Source organism: Mobula hypostoma, chromosome 1, assembly GCF_963921235.1.
Source record: "Mobula hypostoma chromosome 1, sMobHyp1.1, whole genome shotgun sequence".
In the NCBI taxonomy this organism is placed as follows: Eukaryota; Metazoa; Chordata; class Chondrichthyes; order Myliobatiformes; family Myliobatidae; genus Mobula; species Mobula hypostoma.
Window position 1 is genome coordinate 203,762,573 of NC_086097.1, and position 14,495 is coordinate 203,777,067.

The following is a 14,495-nucleotide window of genomic DNA, read 5'->3' on the forward strand; positions in this document are numbered from 1 at the left end:
CCAGACTTTTAAATTAACTGCATAATCGAAGAATTTTTCCAAGCAGGTTCTTTTACACTAAACAATGTACATTGAAACATTCAGTGAAATGGGTTGGTTGCAGTTAACTGTCAAAAGTCATCGGAGTCACGGAGTCGTACAATACCACAGCACAGAAACAGGCCCATTGGCCCATCTAGTCTGTGCAGAATTATTATTCTGTCTAGTCCCATGGACCTGCGCCTGGACTCTACATACACTCCATCCAGGTACTTATCCTAACCACTCTCAAATGTTGAAATCAAACTCGCATCCATCACTTCCGCTGGCAGCTCCCTCCACACTCTTACCACCCTCTGAGTGAAGACATTTCCCCTCATGTTTCTCTTAAACATTTCACCTTTCACCCTTAACCTCTAGTCCCAGTCCCACCCAGTGGAAAAAGCCTGCTTGCATTTACCATAGCTATATCCCCCCTTAATTTTGTGTACCCCTATCAAATCTCCCCTCATTCTCCTACACTCCAGGGAACAAAGTCCTAACCTATTCAACCATTCCCTATAGCTCAGAGCCTCAACTGCCAGCAACATCCCTGTAAATTTCCTCTGTACTCTTTCAACCTTATTGATATCTTTCCTGTAGATAAGTGACCAGAAATACATGCAGAACTCCAAATTAGGCCTCACCGATGCCTTATACAACTTCAACCTAATATTCCAATTCCTGTACTCAGTACTTTGATCTATGAAAGCCAATGTGCCAAAAGCTCTCTTTACAACCCTAATTATCTGTGTTACCACTTTCAAGGAATTATGGATCTGTATTCCCAGATCTGTATTCCTCTAGGAACATGAGGAAATGAATTGAAGCAGCAGAGATGTGATTTTTGAGGAGGATGCAAAGAATATCATGGACAAAACGAATATCTAACGAGGATGTCATGAACAGAGAAAACACAAAAAGAGAACTAATGTATGAGATCTTGAAAAGACAACGTAACTTCATTGGACATGTGATTAGGAAAGAGGAGTTAGAATGCACGGTAATTATGGGAAAGATTGAAGGGAAGAAAGCAAGAGGAAGACAAAGACAAATGATGATGGAGACAGCAGCCAGAGAACTGTAAATGAATACCAATGGATTGATCCACTTGACCCAAAACAGGAGTGTGTGGGCCATGGCAGTCAAAGCTCAAACTGAGCACAGCACCTGATGATGATGATGATGGTTCCCAGATCTCTCTATTCTATCACACTCCTTGTTGCCCTACTGTTCACTATGTAAGTTCTACCCTGATTAGTCCTCCCAAGTACAACAACTCACACTTGTCTGTACGAAATTCCATCTGCCATTTTTCCAGCTGCTTCACTTGATAGCCTTGCTCACTATCGACTGTGCCCCCAGTTCATTTTTTTTGATCATCCAGATCGTTGATATTGATGACAAGCACCAATGGACCCAGCACTGATCAATGTGGCACACCACTAGTAACAGGCCTCCAGTCAGAGTTGCAACCATCTACCACCACTCTCTGGTTTCTCCTGTGAAGCCAAAGTCAAATCCAAATTACTATCTCATCTTAAGTGCCAAGCGACTGAACCTTATTGATCAACCTCCAATGCAGAACAATGTCAAAGGCCTTGCTAAGGTCCATGTAGACAACTTCCATTGCCTTTGCTTTATTAACCTTCCTGGTATCTTCCTTGAAAAACTCTATAAATTAGATAGACATGACCTACCATACACAAAGCCATGTTGTCTATCCCTAATCAGTCCCTGTCTATCCAAATACTTACAGTATGTAAACAACAGGAATTCTGCAGATGCTGGAAATTCAAGCAACATACATCAAAGTTGCTGGTGAACGCAGCAGGCCAAGCAGCATCTATAGGAAGAGGCACAGTCGACGTTTCAGGCCGAGACCCTTCGTCAGGACTTACAGTATGTATCTGATCACTTAGATAACTTACCCACAAATGAGGACAATCCTTAGGGTTCATTGCTTGAGGCCTTATCATACTTGTGGACTACTACAGGTTATGGGATGCCTCGGGCACCATGACATGTGACTCAGCCTTTTTACAAAAGTTAGTGCTCTCGCTGGTGTAAGCATGCTGGTATATTACAGGTTTCTTTCTTCAGTGTCGCTACATGATCCATTGTGTATTTTCTGAAATTCTACCCACATTTTGCTTTTGTGCACTTCTGTGTCCTGGTTCTATTATTCAAGGTCCCTGCATGACCTGTGGATTCTTTCATATAGTTCTGATGAAAGACTTCAGTGTGGTGTTTTTGCATGAGAGAACCATTCAAAAGTTACATGGCTCTGAATCTCATTGGCTGACTTAACCCAAGAAATCAACAGCAGTGAAATAGCTGCAGAATTGAAAGTGAGAAGTGTGTGCTCTACTTGGATTTAACTCCTACCAGTCATAAATAAAATTCACCCCAAGAGCTTCTTTCTTCCAGTACATTTTAACTCTGATATGGATCATACTACAGTATTATGGCAATTTCTCAAATCCTACCATTTTCATGTCTAGTCCATTGATTTAAATTTCTTCCTAATCTTTGTCTGTAGGACTACAAAGAAATGTGCTATTACTTATATTAATTCTGTTAAATAGATGAGAACATTTTTTTAATTGCTGAATTACTAGGTGTTCTTTCAGGAGTCAAAAGTTACAAGAGTCTCTTCAAAATGGTCTGAGCTTGTGTGTCATGAACAATGTTAACCTGCAGTGTCCTGCATAGATTTGCTTTTAGAAAACCATTTCATTCTTGGAGTAGCATTCATTTTGATGCTGCTGCCCTTGTACATCTGCCTTGAAAGCAGCCACAGACCTTGGGCTGAAATGTCAACGCTTTATTCATTTCCAATAGATGCTACCTGATCCAAGATCCTCCAGCTTTTTGTGTGTGTTACCGTTATGTCTAAACTGCATTTTGATTGAAACAATTTCGTCAAATTGATTTTTACGAAATCATGCAATCTCTTCAAATTTTCTTTATTAATAGGTTTTTGAATTGTTGCTCACAAGCTTTCAGCACATCAAGAGAGTGATTTCCTGACTTCCTGAGTTACAGTGTGTGTTGGGATTTGATGACAATATGAGAACAGGCGGTATTGCTACGTGACAGTGAGTCCAGAACTAAGAAGATTAGACAGGTTAATAAGTGGCTAAGGAGTTGGTATAGGATGGAGGGCATAAGATTTTTGGATCATTGAGGCTCTCTTCCAGGGAAGATGAGACCTTTACAGAAAGAACAGTTTGTGCCTGAACTTGAGGGGGACTATTATCCTAGTGGGAAGGTTTTTTAATGCTGCACAGTGGGGTTTAAACTAGAGTTACAGGGGGATGGGAACCAGAATGCCAGAACAGTGAATGGAGAAGATGTGGAGGCAGATGTTGGTAAGACCTCAGACAAAGTTAGGAATCGAAAGGATGAACATGATGTGAATGGTGTGCTGAGCTGTGCATATTTCAATGCAAGAAGTATGATAGGAAAGGCGGATGATAGTGCTGAAGATGAGTTAGCTGGTTTACAAATAAAGGCAATGAGTATTGAGGAGAGGCTGTTGTTAGGCCAGAATTGCAGTCAACAGGATGAGTTGCAGTGTGAAAGATGGGCAAATTTGAAAAGGGTGAACACAGGACTGAAGGTGTCATATTTGAATGAGCGCATAAAGTATGTGGAATAAGGTAGATAAACGCAGCACAGTTGCAGATTGGCAGGTATGATGTTGTCGGCATCAATGAATCGTGATTGAACGAAGTTTATAGCAGGGAGCTTAATGTCCAAAAGGACAGGCAGGAAGGCAAAGGAGGTGGCACTGCTCTGTTGGTAGAAAATGAAATCAAGTCATTAGAAAGCGGTGACATAGAGCCAAAAGGTGTTGAATCACTGTGGATAGAGCGAAGGAACTGCAAGTGCAAAAAGACCCTGATGAGAGTTGTATACAGACCCCCAAACGGTAGTAAGGATGTGTTCTACAAATTACAATGGGAGATAGAGAATGCATGCCAAAAGGGCAATGTTACAATAGCCATGGGGAATTTCAATATGCAGGTAGGTTGGGAAAATCAGGTTGGTCTTGGATTACAAGAGGGAGAATTTCTTGAATGCTTACAAAATGTCTTTTTACAGCAGCTCATAGTTGAGGCCATTAGGGGATCAACTTTTCTGATTGGGCGTTATGCAATGAAAAAGCATTGATTAGAGAGCTTAGGGTAAAAGGACCAAGAAGCAAGTGACCATAATGTGTTCAAATTCACCCTAAAAGTTGAGAGGACTATATGACAAGACCATAAGGCAAAGGAACAGAATCAGGCCATTCAGCCCATCGTGTCTGCTCCACCAGTACAGTATGGCTGATCCCAGATCCCATTCAACCCTATATGCCTGCTTCCTCATCATATCCTTGATCCCCTGACTGATCAGGAAACTATCAACTTCTACCTTAAATATACCCGCGGACTTGGCCTCCACCACAGTCTCTGGCAGAGTATTGCGTAGATTCACTACTCTCTGGCTAAAAATATTCCTCCTTACCTCTGTTCTAAAAGGTCACCTCCTCAATTTTGGGGCTATGCCCTTGAGTTCTGGATACCCCCACCATAGGAAACATGCACTCCACATCCACCCTATCCAATCCTTTCAACATTCAGTAGGTTTCAATGAGATCTCCCCGCATTCTTCCAAATTCCAATGACTACAGGACCAAAGCTGCCAAAGACTCCTCATATGTTAATCCCTTCATTCCCGGAGTCACCCTTGTGAACCTCCTCTGGACTCACTCCAATACAACACATCCTTTCTGAGATATGGGATCCAAAACTGTTGACAATATTCCAATTGTGGCTTGATTAGTGTCTTATAAAGCCCCAGCATTATCTCCTTGCTTTTATATTCTATTCCCCTTGAAATAATTGCCAACACTGCATTTGCCTTCTTTACCACAGACTAACCTGCAAATTAACCTTCTGGGAGTCTTGCATGAGGACTCCTAAGTCCCTCTGCACCTCTGATGTTTGGTCCTTCTCCCCCATTTAGATATTAGCCCACACTATTGCTCCTTTTACCAAAATACAATATCATACATTTCCCAACATTGTATTCCATCTGCCACTTTTTTGCCCATTCTTCCAATTTGTCTAAGTCCTGCTGCTATTGCATTGCTTCCTCAGCACTACCTACCCCTCCACCTATCTTCATGTCATCCAGAAACCTTGCCACACATGAGGCAGCTGGGCAAGATCCTCTCTCATGCTTCTCTAATTCCCTTTATTCCATACTGATGCATCTGACTTATGCTTCTCCCTCTCAAACTGCAGTTTGAATTCAATCATATTATCATCACTGCCTCCTAAGGGTTCCTTTGCATTAAGCTCCCTAATAAGACCTGGGTTATTACTCAACACCCAATCTAAGATAGCCTTTCCTTGAGTAAGCTCAAGTACAAGCTGCTCTAAAAAGTCATCTCATAGGCATTCAACAAATTCCCTCTCTTGTGATCCGACACCAACCTAATTTTCTCAATCCTATTGCATATTGAAGACCCCCCATTACAATTGTGACATTATTCTATTTATATGCCTTTTCCTGCTGCTTTTGCAATCTCAACCCCATATCTTGGCTGAAATTTGGAGGCTTATATATGATTCCCATAACATTTTTTTTACCCAAAAAAGGTTCAACATTCTCTGACCCTATGTCACCTCCTCTAAAGTTGTAGTTCCATCTCTTACCAATAAAGTCACAGCAGCACATATGAGCTCCTACCAATCCTTTCAATACAAAGTATATCCTTTGATGTTAAGCTCCCAACTATGGTCTTCTTTCAGCCATGACTCTGTGATGCTCAAAACATTATACCGACCAATCTCTAACTGTGCCATGAGTTTGTTCACCTTATTCTGAATGCTATGCACAGCACCTAATACAGCACCTTCAGTCCATAATTCTTTGCCTTTTTGGGTTTTGTGTCAGTGGTACAATTTAACTTTTTGCTCTGTCTGTATTTCTACCAATCATTGGCTTGTCCTTACTTACATTCATGTTACATCCATCATCTACGTGTAAACCTGCTGGCTCATCCTCAGCTCTATCATATTGGTTCCCACTCCCCTGCCATATTCGTTTAAACCACTCCCAACAGCTCCAGTAAATATGCCCACAAGAATATTGGTCTCCCTCAGATTCAGGTGCAAACCCTCCCTTTTGTATAGGTCACACCAGCCCCAGAAGAGGTCCCAATAATCCAGAAATCTGAATCCCTGTCCCCTAATCCAATTCTTCAGCCACACATTTATCTGCAGCCTCATTCTATTCTAATCCTCACTGTCATGTGGCATAGGCGGCAATCCCGAGATACTACCCTAAAGGAGAAGCTAAAATCAGATGTATCAGTATTACAGTGGAGTAAAGGGAATTACAAAGGGATGAGAGAGGAGTTGGCCAGAATTGATTGGAAAAGAACACTGGCAGTGATGATGGCAGAGCAGCAATGTCTGGAATTTCTAGAAGCAATTTGGAACACTTGGAGTATTATGTGCAGTTTTGGTCTCCTTAGTTTAGAAAGGATATACTGACATTGGAGAGGGTTCAGAGAAGATTCATGAGAATGATTCCAGAAATGAAAGCGTTACCATATGAGGAACGTCGGGCAGCTCTTGGGCTGTATTCCCTGGAGTTCAGGAGAATGAGGGGAGTTCTCATAGAAACATTCTGAATGTTAAAAGGCCTGAATAGATTAGATATGGCAAAGTTATTTCCCATGGTAGGGGGGTCTAGGACAAGAGTGCACAACTTCAGGATTAAAGGATGTCTATTTAGAACAGAGATGCAGAGCAATTACTTTAGTCAGAGGGTGGTAAATCTGTGGAATTTGTTGCCATGAGTGGCTGTAGAGGCCAAGTCATTAGGTGCATTTAAGGCAGAGAGGGATAGGTTCTTGATTAGCCAGGGCATCAAAGGGTATGGGGAGAAGGCAGGGGAGTGGGGATGATTGGAAGAATTGGACCAGCCCATGATTGAATGGCAGAGCAGACTCAATGGGCCAAATAGCCTACTTCTGCTCCTATATCTTATGGACTAATAGTCTAAAATCTCACGACTGTTTTAGAAAGATTAGAAGATTATTGGCTCAGAAAATAAACCAAGCATCACTCACTGTGGTCACACCATTGACACACAAGGAGTACATAAGAATGCTGAGAAAATTCAAACAGTTGTGTATGCCCAAGGTCAAAAAACGTGTCACAGATGCAGTCCTTTTTAGGATTTGTCAATTACTATAACATGTTCTTGTCAAACCTGACGGTTGTGCTCCACTTCTTGAATTTATTTCTACAGAATGGGAAGAAATGGCAATGGACGAAGCAGTATGAGGTGTTTTTCCATAAGATAAAGGAAATGATTATATCAGACACTGTACTCACACATTATGATCCGCATCATCCAGTGAAATTTGCCAGGGAGGCCTTGCCTTATGGTAGAGGAGCATCATGTCACGTTATGAATGATGAAATTTTATGCCCCATAGGCTTTGCGTCACGTTCCTTTACCACTGCAGAGAAAGATTATGCAGAGAGCTCTTGAATTTGGTTTGAAGTGTTTCAGCCAGTACTTGTATGGGAGAAAGTTTACTTTCATTATTGATCATCAACTATTAGTGTCCATTTTCATTCCACAGAAGGGTGTTCCAATACAGCAGCACGAGGAAATCTGCAGATGCTGGAATTTCAAGCAACACACATCAAAGTTGCTAGTGAATGCAGCAGGCCAGGCAGCATCTCTAGGAAGAGGTACAGTCGACGTTTCGGGCCGAGACCCTTCATCAGGTCTAACTGAAAGAAGAGCTAGTGAGAGATTTGAAAGTAAGAATTCAAATCTCTTACTAGCTTTTCTTTCAGTTAGTCCTGATGAAGGGTCTCCTCCCGAAACGTCAACTGTACCTCATCCTATAAATGCTGCCTGGCCTGCAGCGTTCACCAGCAACTTTTATGTGTGTAGCAGGAATGCAGAGATGGGCTCTGTTTCTTGGAGGGCACAATTATAAGATCGAATTGAAAAGGGCAACTAATCATGGAAATGTTGGTGGATTATCCTGTTTTTTCTTAGAAAAGGTAATACCTGAAAAATTTTTAAAGAGGATACTCTGCTTGACGTATTCTTCCTAATACAAGTTGAAAGACTCCCTATTATGGCAGAAATGATGCAAAGGGAAATTCGAAAAGACCCTACACTGTCTCAGGTCTATATAACAACTGAAAATGGCTGGAATGTGTAGATTTACAGTAAGAACTGACTACAGTAATTTCTCTGCAACTCAGTTCTAAAAGGACGTCCTTCAATCCTGAAGTTGTGCCCTCTTGTCCTAGAATCCCCTACCGTGGGACATGACTTTGCCATATCTAATCTGTTCAGGCCTCTTAACATTCAGAATATTTCAATGAGATCCCCCCTCATTCTCCTGAACTCCAGGGAAAACAGCCCAAAAGCTGACAGATGTTCCTCATATGGTAACCCTTTCATTCCTGGAATCATTCCCGTGAATATTCTCTGAACCCTCGCCAATGTCAGTATATCCTTTCTAAAATAAGAAACCCAAAACTGCACACAATACATCTCCGATGTCCTGAAAAGGAAAGCTGCACCCTGGGGACAGATGCAGCAGAGGTGAAGGAACAGAGAGAAGGGAATAGCATTTTTGCAGGAGACAGCGTGGGAAGAGGTATAGTCAAGATAACTATAGGAATCTGAAGGGTTATAAAAGATGTCGGTCGACAGTTTGTCTCCATCCCTGGAGGCAGAGAGTTTGATCAAGGGGAGTAATGTGTCAGAAACGGGGAGAGAGCTGGAACAGGGTATGGAATATGGATGATCAGTGGTGATCACGTTGAAAGGCAGCACAAGCCTGAGTGGCCAAATGGCCGACTTCTGCTGCTGTGTTTCTGTGGAGACAAGTTCCCTTAGTGACTCTGTGAAAGCCCTTCTTCACTTTGTGAGTAGTTAGGAAACTTACTGGAGTTAACTTGGCAAACAAAGTAGTGGAGTTTGTGCTTTTTGTAGATGATTTGGAGGTGCTTACCTGTCTCTGGTATTCTCAATGATCACATCAGCTACAGTCTGAAACCTAGAGGACAATCAGAATCAAGTTTATTATCAATGACATATGTCGTGAAACTTGTCCATGAGAAACATCAGCAGAAGCCTTAGGAATGCTGGCAGGATATAACTTGAATATCTTCAGCTACGCATAAAGGACAGGATCATTGGAGAATGCAGTTTGCAGAAGGTCATCAGTCACCTCATAGTTATGCACACAGAGGATAAACTTCCACTTTGTGTCTCAGGCATCTCAGGGTATCCTGTTTCAGGGTAGTCATTTACACTGTACTGAGCTTCTGGACATTTTGGCCAGGATTTATCTGTGGCTCTCTTTTGGCCATTTCTGTCTCTGACTTGGTCCAAAAGAAATAATCTGCAATTACTGGAATTGAATTGAGCCCTGGTGCCTTGGTGAGACTGCATCTGGAAGAACGCATTTGTCTCCTGTCTCCTAAGCTAAGGAGAGATAATGTTGTAACAGAGGGGTGCAATAATGAACCAAAATAATTTCTGAGATAGTGGGAATTATTCTATATGGAGAAATCAAGCAAAATAAGCTTGTATTCTTTAGAGATTTTAAAAGAGAGGCAATCTCATTGAAACAAACAAAATCCACATTGGACTTGACAACACAGATGCAGGGAGCATGGTTTTTTTCCCCTGAATGAGGTGTCTGGAACCAGGTCACAGTTCAGATTTAAGGAATCAGGCATTTTGTGCTGACATGAGAAGCAAGTTCTTCAGAAAATCATTGGAAATCTCAACCTAAGGGTGTTGTGGAGGTTCACTCACCGAATAAACACTCAAGAAACAGCCCGTAGAATTTTGGATATCAAGGGAATTAAGGGATACAAGGATGGTACAAACAATGGTGCTGAAGTAAACAATCAGCTCTGATCTAATTGCACGGTGTTGCAGGCAAAGAGACTCAAATGGCCAAGTCTGTTTCTATTCTCAAACACGAGGAATTCTGCAGATGCTGGAAATTCAAGCCACACACATCAAAGTTGCTGGTGAAGGCAGCAGGCCAGGCAACATCCCTAGGAAGAGGTACAGTCGACGTTTCAGGCCGATGTGTGTTGCTGTTTCTATTCTGTATGCTCTTATGTTCTTTTCAGTGTCGCACAAGCTTTTGGGTTTCTTAAGCTGTTATGGAATACTGCTCAGTTCCTTGTGGGTCCCCATCGTGACATTTGCATCTCCGCAGTTTGAAAACTGCCTTGGACAAAAACTAAAGTTAAAGTTTTGGTGCATCTTTAAATATCTAAGCCTTCAGTAAGTATGCAGAAGAAAGAGGGTAACATGAGATGTGCAGTACAATAATCAAGACCTGTGATTCATGTTTAAGGCTGTTTAGACTGGCTGTACCTATAAATGGTAATAACACTGTCCTTGTTCCAAGCAGTATAACACAACTGATCCAGACAATATTGTAAACCACGCGAGGGAAACATGGGCAGCTTGCAAAATTATTTCAACTCTCAGGTATTTGGTTACATCTGGGAACATGCCGAATCGTTCTTTCATATGGTTATGTTATGATTAGGTGCCTTTTCTTCTTGCCTGTGGTTATTGTAAAATGCTGGAGGAAAGCATCAACCACAAAAACTACTGAAGACAGTGGCTGCTTTCTCAGCTTACAATAAATTGTCACTGATCTCGCTGGAAAAAAGAAATCCCAGAATGAGCTGTTTCTTCCAAGGAAGAAAAACTTTAAAGACTGATGAAGTGCTTAAAACTGATTCATTGAGAATATTCCATGGTGTGTCAGGTTTTATCAGTAGGGATAAGCATGATAATAAGGTATTTTTCAATGAATCTTCCATCTAAAACCCAAGAAAGATTACTACCTTTACTGAAAATGGCTATATCATATTCCTTAAAAAGATTAACAGAAATAAGCAAGCAAACTGTTTTCTGCTCATTCTGCTTAATACCAATGCAATAAAATGAGTGAGGCCCTTAAAGGAAATCTTTAAGATCATTCGCAATGCCCTCAATATATTGTTTGTAACAGACAAGCTACCTCTTGCTTTGGCAGTGTAAGGTATTATCTGCTTCAATCATTTCAGTGCCCAAGAAGAATGTGGTAACCTGTCTCAATGTCTACCGCCCAGTAGCACTGTGATGAAGTGTTTTGAGAGGTTGGTCATGAACCATGCAGTCTCCTGCCTGAGGAGTGACTTGGATCAGCTGTAATTTGCCTACAGTCACAACAGGTCAACAGCAGAAATCATTTCATTGGCTTTTCACTCAGCTCTGGAATATCCAAACACGTCTGTACCCTGATTGGGCGGTGTTCTGGTCAGCGCCTGTTTGCTATGTTGGGGGCTGCTGAAACTAGAACCTGGCTGTAGGTATAAAAAGCAACACCTTCTGACTTTAGAAATGGAGAGATGTCTACGGAACGGTGTGATAAGGCCGCTGCCTGGGGATCGCCAAAGCATGCCTGGAGCTAGCACTAGTGGTGCATTGCTGAGTAGGGGGGCAGGCACCAGAAAACCCGGAAACGATACAGCCAGCATTCAAAGCAACCCACCAACACCACAGGCTGCAACTGCTGCAAGTGTTTCTCTGGAGAGCAGTCCACTTACCACTGAGACCACTCAAGCAGATAAGAGAAGAAAGACACGCATGAAATGGTCATTAGAAGTAAACACATTTATAACGTGTGTATATTACCGAGTAATGGAACATTAGATTAACATGATATTAGATAAACAAGAAATAAGGAAAGGGAAGATAGAGTATGAAAGTAAACTAATACAAAATATAAAAATAGATAGCAAAAGTCTTTATAAATATATAAAGCGGAAGAGGATGGCTAAAGTCAACGTAGGTCCCTTGGAAGACGATAAGGGGAAATTGAAGCAACACACATAAAAGTTGCTGGTGAACGTAGCAGGCCAGGCAGCATCTCTAGGAAGAGGCACAGTCGACGTTTCGGGCTGAGGCCCTTCATCAGGACTAACTGAAAGAAGAGCTAGTAAGAGATTTGAAAGTGGGGGGGGAGGGGGAGATCCAAAATGATAGGAGAAGATGGCGGGGGGGAGGGGATGGAGTCAAGAGCTGGACAGTTGATTGGCAAAAGGGATATGAGAGGATCATGGGACAGGAGGCCGAGGGAGAAAGAAAAGGGGGAGGGGGGAAAAAGCCCAGAGGATGGGCAAGGGGTATAGTGAGAGGGATAGAGGGAGAAAAAGGAGAAAGAGAAAAAGAATGTGTGTATATAAGTAAATAACGGATGGGATACGAGGGGGAGGTGTGGCATTAGCAGAAGTAGGGGAAATTGATATTGGGTGATAAGGAAATGGCTGAGGCATGGAACAACTATTTTGTGTCAGTCTTCACAGTGGAGGACACGTCTACTGTGCCAAAGAATGATGTTATGGATGAAATGGGAGGTGAGGACCTTGATAAAATCACTGTCACTAAAGAGATAATGATGAGAAAACTAGAGGACCTGAAGGTAGATAAGTCCCCTGGTCCTGATGGGATGCATCCCAGGGTGCTAAGGGAATTGGCACAGGCTATAGTAGATGTGTTGTTAATCATTTACCAAAATTCCCTAGACTCTGGGCAGGTCCCAGCAGATTGGAAGACAACAAATGTCACGCCACTTTTTAAAAAAGAATGTAGGCAAAAGACGGGCAACTATAGGCCAGTTAACTTAGCTGTCATTGAGGAAGAAGTAGTGAAACATTTAAAAAGGAGTGGTTCCATTAGACAGACGCAGCATGGATTCAGAAAGGGTAGGTCCTGTTTGACAAACTTACTGGAGTTCTTTGAGGACACAATGAGTGCAGTGGATAGGGGGGAACAGGTGGATGTCGTATACTTGGATTTCCAGAAGGCGTTCGATAAGATGCCGCACAAGAGGCTTATAAATAAGATACAGATGCATGGAGTCAGAGGAAGTGTATTGGCATGGATAGTGGGTTGGTTAACCAACAGAAGGCAGAGAGTTTGTGCAAATGCGTGTTTCTCCGGTTGGCAGTCTGTGGTGAGTGGGGTGCCGCTGGGATCAGTGCTGGGCCCGCAGCTGCTTACCATTTACATTGATGATTTGGAAGAGGGGACTGAGTGTAGTGTAGCAAAATTTGCTGATGACACTAAACTGAGTGGAAAAGCAAATTGTACAGAGGATGTGGAGCGTCTGCAGAGGGATATAGATAGGTTAGATGAGTGGGCCAAGATCTGGCAGATGGAATACAATGTTGGTAAATGTGAGATCATCCACTTTGGAAGGAATAATAGAAGAGCAGATTATCATTTAAATGGTGAACAATTGCAGCATGCTGTTGTGCAGAGGGACTTGGGAGCGCTTGTGCATGAATCGCAAAAAGTTGGCTTGCAGGTATAATGGAATGTTGGCCTTCATTGCTAAGGGGATTGAACTCAAGAGCGGGGGGGGGGGTCGTGCTGCAACTATACAGGGTACTGGTGAGGCCGCACCTGGAGTACTGTGCGCAGTTCTGGTCTCCATACTTGAGGCAGTACTCCATACTGGCTTTGGAGCCAGTGCAGAGGAGGTTCACCAGATTGATTCCAGAGATGAAGGGTTAACCTATGAGAAGAGATTGAGTCACCTGGGACTATAACCTCTGGAATTCAAAAGAACGAGAGGGGATCTTATAGAAACGTACAAAATTTTAAAAAGGATAGATAATATAGAAGTAGTAAAGTTGTTTCCATTGGTAGGTGAGACTAGAACTATGGGACATTACCTCAAGATTCAGTGGAGAAGATTTAGGATGGAGATGAGGAGAAACTGTTTTTCCCAGAGTGTGGTGAATCTGTGGAATTCTCTGTCCAGGGAAGCAGTTGAGGCTTCTTCACTAAATATATTTAAGATACAGTTATATAGATTTTCACATAGTAGGGGTATTAAGGGTTATGGGTAAAAGACAGGTAGACGGAGCTGAGTTTACGGACAGATCAGCCATGACCTTATTGAATGGCGGGGCAGGCTCAATGGGCCGGATGACCTACTCCTGCTCCTATTCCTCACGTTCTTATGTTTATACGACAGCATACAGGAACAAACTTCACCAACAGTTTAAGTGCAATGTCCCTCCATGCAATTAAATGCATAAAGAATAGCAGATCAATGTAGAGTGATAGTAAAAAGTAACTTAATCCCTATAGACATGTTGAACCAAATAAAGCATGAAGTTGCACAAGAGCTAGGAAGAAAACAAACTAAAGACCGCAACAATACCATGCAAGAAAATAATAAAAATGCAACCCACCGAAGCACTGATGAAAATACAATTATTTCAACTACTTCACAACCGGGCGTTAACAGCAACAACACAGATCTAGAGCCTCCGCAGAATGCTGATGACGAAGCTCAGAAACATTGAAAAAGGTTTATATAGGACATTGAAACTAAATTCGAC

At 42.2% G+C, this 14,495-nt stretch overlaps 1 long non-coding RNA gene across 1 annotated transcript in view; it reads left to right on the forward strand.

Moving 5' to 3' along the window:
• Positions 1–14,495, forward strand: part of LOC134342980 (uncharacterized) — a 34,581-nt gene that overhangs the window by 19,149 nt on the left and 937 nt on the right. The window contains exon 2 of the long non-coding RNA XR_010017143.1: positions 10,499–10,578. This is a non-coding gene — a long non-coding RNA (uncharacterized LOC134342980). The remainder of the gene's footprint in view (positions 1–10,498; positions 10,579–14,495) is intronic.